The 5,227-nt window shown below is 49.8% G+C and overlaps 1 long non-coding RNA gene across 1 annotated transcript; it reads left to right on the forward strand.

Moving 5' to 3' along the window:
• The first annotated feature begins 352 nt into the window (after positions 1-352).
• Positions 353-4,419, forward strand: LOC119156161. The gene is made up of 2 exons (XR_005106987.1): positions 353-2,065; positions 3,899-4,419. It is a non-coding gene; the product is annotated as an uncharacterized LOC119156161 (long non-coding RNA).
• The last annotated feature ends 808 nt before the right edge of the window (positions 4,420-5,227 follow it).

A 5,227-nucleotide genomic window follows, 5' to 3' on the forward strand; every position in this document is an offset into this window, starting at 1 on the left:
GAAGCTGAGCTGCAGGGCTGGGTCTAGAGCCAGTGGCCCCCGTCCCATCCCAGCTTTCATCTCTGTAATTGGGAAGATGCTCTACAGCTTTGCAAAACAAATACTCTCATCTCTGGGTTTCAAATTAATGTATTTACTTGGTCTCTCTGTTTCACCCAACCCTTGACCTCCACGCATTGCACAGGAGAGCAGTATAACGCCCACCTGAAGAGCAATTTTCAGGGCAGGGGCTTTGCTTTATTTTCTGCATTTGAAAAGACAATTCCAGCCGCAGGTGGCTGAACCAGGCCTTTTGTCTTGAAGGATGCAAATTACGGGTACTGAGTTTTCTTTGTCTTTCGAACCGGTCTTGACCTTTCAACCCTAAAGCTGGATGGAGAGCAGACCAAACACTTGGAGGCTCCCTCCCTTCCATCCCAGCTGTCCCCACCTTGTGTGCCAAGTCCTTCTCCTGGCTTGAGACTTTAACCTCCAGCATCTGACAAACAGTGAGGGCGAAAGCAACAGCAGTGATTACACAGTCTTCCAACTTCAGTGGGGAAAAAAAAAATAAATAATTTTAAAAGAGTCACGAAACAAGAAAAGGCCAGAAAAATCAAACCCGGCATATACGGTGAAGCCTCAAACTGGTCCCAGCATGAACAAGTGCCTCAAGCCAGGCAACCAAAAGCCCCAGGCTCCCCTCACCAGACTGTACACTCTCTATGACCCATAACGCTGTCGGCAGCACCACGGCAGCCCAGCCGCCCCCAGAAGGAGCTGCAATGCCAAGGGCGAGAAGCGGGTTGCCCAGAAAGTCAATAAACTCAGATGGGCTCTCACCGAGCGCTTCTCCTCAATCCACAGGGCACCAGCGTCAGCACTGAGCTGCCAGCCAGGGATGCACGGGGACACAGCCAGCTGCTCTGGACGGGCAACAAACTCCAGGGCATGTTCAGACCCCATTTTACAGCTTTAGAAACCCACCATGATGCTGCCGGCTTTAGCCACAGTCTCCCTATCCAAACCCAGTGCGAACACACGCTCTCCTGCCCACAATAAGCACCAGCTACTTTCCAACACCCAAACCACCACTCAGAATCCTCCACTCTGCCTTCAGCAGCTTCTTCACAGCCTGACTTTTTTTTTTTAAGTATACAGCACAAAAAAACCACACACAGGCCAACTTCAGAGATATTCCCTCTAGAAAAATTAAATACTCATAATGCTTTTTTAAAGTGAATTGGGCCCCTTAATTTGCATCTTATAATAAGGATGTTATCGTACTGGTTTATGGCTCAGCTCTTTAGTTTCTATCTCTCAGGGGTTAGATTTCCCCTCATGAGTTCAATAGATGTCTGTGAACTAATGTAATTTTTTAAAAGGCTTTTCTTCTGTATTAACATTACAACCTTTATGAGTTAAAGGTTTTACTTGCCAAAGTGCGGGGCGTGTTGGCGTTCGAGAGCCAGGCACTGTACTTGCCAGCACAGCCGCGAAGGATGCTGCAACCAGGGGTTAATCCTGGGCAGCGGGTGGAAACCTTCCTCACCTCCTCATACCGAGCCGAGCTCTCCAGCGTACTCCAGCTCTTACATTTAGCTTAATTATAAAACATTGTCACTTGAATATTAAAATAATGTTTAATACACAGAAGGGAATAAGCCAGTCCAGAAAAATGCATAATTTCCCTGCGCCTGCCCTGCTAGTTGCATGCAATGAGCTCTTTTCTCTTCCCCTCTTTCTCCTGGCTGCCTCTTACAGCAATGCTGGGAATACACTTCCAAGAGCCTTTAAAAAGCATTTAAAGGCCAAGGAGGTTTCACCCATCCCCACACATTCCAGGGAGCCCATTCTCTGATGCCCTCACCCTCAGGAGGCAGAGCAGGGCCAGGGTGGGATTCTTCCTCCTGTTCCCTTCCAGCCCTGCATCCATACGGCAGCACCGGGGTCTCCAGGAGAGGAAAACAGCAACGACTTGACTAAATCCCAGAGGACGTTTTTAAACTTGCCCAAATTAGGGCCCAGGGGCGGATGCTCGGTGTTTCAAAACAGCCGGTCTCCGAGGTGCTCAAACACGCTGCAGGTAAGAGCGATGTCGAAAATGCCAGCCCCTGCTTTAATATACCCTGGGATCATTCATCACCTCCACACCTTATTTTATATTGCCAGGATCTACTTTAAATAAGCTTGTTTCTTTCCCCTCCCCTTTAATCACTACAGCTGCAGAAGGTGCTATCTCTTCAGCAGGGGAGGCGGGGGGTGGGGGGGGGAAGGCAGAGAAAAACAGTTAAAAGGGGATTTTAGGCAGCAAAATCCAACAGGAGCAGCCGGGTGCAAAACAGCTCCCCAAGTGCTGTTGTTCCCTGAAGCCTCTGAATGGAAAAGCCGAACCCCAGGGGAGCACAGGGAAGAGGTCTGTTGGAAGGAGAAAGGAGAATGTAAAAAAAAAGAAAAAAATGTTTTATCCCTGCACAGTACTTGGGGTGCAGCATGTTTGGGGAGAGTGGGACAGGCAGAGCCCATGCTGCCCACCAGCGGGGGGGGTGGGTCTGGAGATGAGCTGTGGGACAAGGGCTGCCAGGGGACAACCTCAGCCCATGGGAAGGGGGACTGGAGCGTCGCAGCCACCGGGCTCTGCTCACCGATGCAAGGCTGTAAGAGGAGGTCAGGGAAAGGACAGACACTCACAAAGAAAAAAATAAATAAAGGTTTATTTAGGGCTCCATCCTCCACTCCCTGCCTGAAGCATCCCAGGTTTGCAAGGGCACAGCTATTTAGAGGGATCCGGCACCCCCGTAGGCACTACGAGCTCCGCTACAGGTATTCAAGAAGCAAGTTCACAGCCCCGTTCTCTGCTCCTGCAGCTGTGCTTCACCAGAGGCCCTTGGCCACCAGCACCTTCACCCAGCCTCTTGGGAAGGACGGGGTACAGACCCAGCGAGACCCGACAGAGAGGGTTAAGCCGCCTGCGGATGCTCTGCTGTGCGCTTACCACCTGGAGCAGCTTTGCTCGCCACTGGGAAGCGTTAAAGCTTTAGCGTGAGCTGGTGCAGGTGGTACAGCTCTTGGCTGCAGGCTCTTCCATGCACTGGTCTGGACAGGCTCAGGGGATCTTCTGCCAGCCCATAGGAACTGGTGGCGAGAGGCCACCTCTGGCCGAGGGGACCCTGGCACTGGGGCCAGCCCCTCATCAGCTCCATGGGGTTGTGCAGGGGGCTTATTGCTCCATCTAGACCTTCTCATAGAAGAAAAACTCATCTTGCCTGGGCATCTGAGGAGGTTAAGCTTAGCAACAACCGTGCTGGGGGAAGAGGGAAGGTCCAAGGGAATTGCCTTTTTCATGCCATTTAAATTAAGATGTTGTAAAACAGGAAAATAACTTGAAAGGCAGTAGCCCTGTTTTATTAATAGCAAGTATTTATTAGCCTCCTTGATTTACAGTATGTTTCTGAAAGTCATCAGTCCATCACATTCTTCAGCACGGGGGCTGAGTTGTTTTGCTTGGTCAACACAATATGGAATATAGATCTGAATATGAGAAGCCAAATACAACCTTCAATTTGCATGCACATATCCCACCAATGGGAGGCCCGTAAATGAATCCTGTATAGCCCTTAGACACATGCATTTGCAGACACTGGGGGAGAGGTGGGAGCTTCTATACATCGCCACTGAAAACCCAGAGGGTCATGGAAATCGCCAGGGAAGAGCCATCAGGACTAGAGCAACCTCGGAAAGCATCGCGGCATGCATGCCCCAGCCACCAAAAGAGGTGGAAATCCACCTCCTGCTCTTGCTTCTGGGTTTTGACAGGAAAAGTTACCTGTCCAGGAGCCTGGCCAGCCACCTCACTGCAGGATTTGATGCTCACACAGCACAGACACCTCCACCCACCCATTATCATCCTTATTTCCAGATTTCTCCCCTGTCCAGCTGGCCACAGCACTCCTGCCCATGGCCGCAGCACGCCAGCCACCCCTGCCCACGGGAACCGCCACCGAGCCAGCATTTCCCGGGGAACCCTTCGTGCTCATTACGGGAGGCCAGACGAAATTAAATTGGGGCCCACTGGTTCTGCCATCTGAACTTCATCACTGCTAAAGACGCAATAAAAGTAATAGCAACAACGAACAAGCCTCTACCAGATGTGTAACTCTATCCAGTGAGATTCAGGAATAAGGGCCATATTTGGGGTTTGGCTTTTCTGTTGCGGTCCTCCCCCCAACCCCAACTTTCATTGGGAATAATTGATTATTTGGACCCCTGTAGATGGCAAATGTTAAGAGGGTGAATTCTAGGGGGAGAGGAGGTTCAGGGGCTGTTGGAATGGAGGGGCAGCAAGAATGTATTGACTTGAAGCAGATACAACGTACAACCCAATGGCGATGCCTCATCACATCTGAAACGGGAAAACTGGAGTAGGGGGAAGGGGAGAATAAAAAAAAAAAAGCAAATGAGTACCACTTTTATTCTGGGGGGGGGATGGGGGGTGTTCAGCTCAGTCCTCAATAATAATTTAGAGTAGGATCACATGAAATATCATACCAGAGCAGGGAGCCCTGGAAAGGCAGCATTGTTTAACAGGTCCACCTCGCCATCAAAAAGTCTGCAGGTAAAGGCTCACCCCAGGTTTCACCAGCATCCAGACAGCTCCACCACACACAGCAAAAGAAGAAGTGAGATGCAAAACAAAAGTACAGGGTAAACAGCATAGCTGAAAAAATAACCTCCAGCAGCCCAAGGATGCTGGTGCTTCCCTCCACGTTCACAGTCACATTGCCATCCCATCAGCCCCACGATGCTCCTGAGCCCACTGCTGCTGCTGACCCCACAGCTCGCTCAGTGGGAGCTGACACCAAGCTGAGGTTGAAACGAAACATGGGGGGGAAGGGTTGCTTGAAATCTCATTCACAGGGGTTTAGATCTGTTTTCAGATCCCTTCTGGAGCGAGCTTTCTCATCTTGTACAAGCCCACAGCACAAATGCATCATGAATCCAAAATATATATTATTTTGAAAGCAAACTTTAAGTCAGACTTAACACAAGACTTGACCTCTGCTGCACTTCGGTGTCATTAAAGTGTGCTTAGAAATAAAATACAGCACAGTCAAATGGCCTTCAAGTTTGAAGCAGCTTTTTAAACTCAAAAAAAAATCAAAGCTAAGCTAGCTAATTCCCAGGTATCTTGCTCATCTCAGCCCCCTGGACCAGGAAAGAGAGCACTTTAGTTGATTAAAAACTCCAA

Source organism: Falco rusticolus, chromosome 12 (genome assembly GCF_015220075.1).
Source record: "Falco rusticolus isolate bFalRus1 chromosome 12, bFalRus1.pri, whole genome shotgun sequence".
NCBI lineage: Eukaryota > Metazoa > Chordata > Aves > Falconiformes > Falconidae > Falco > Falco rusticolus.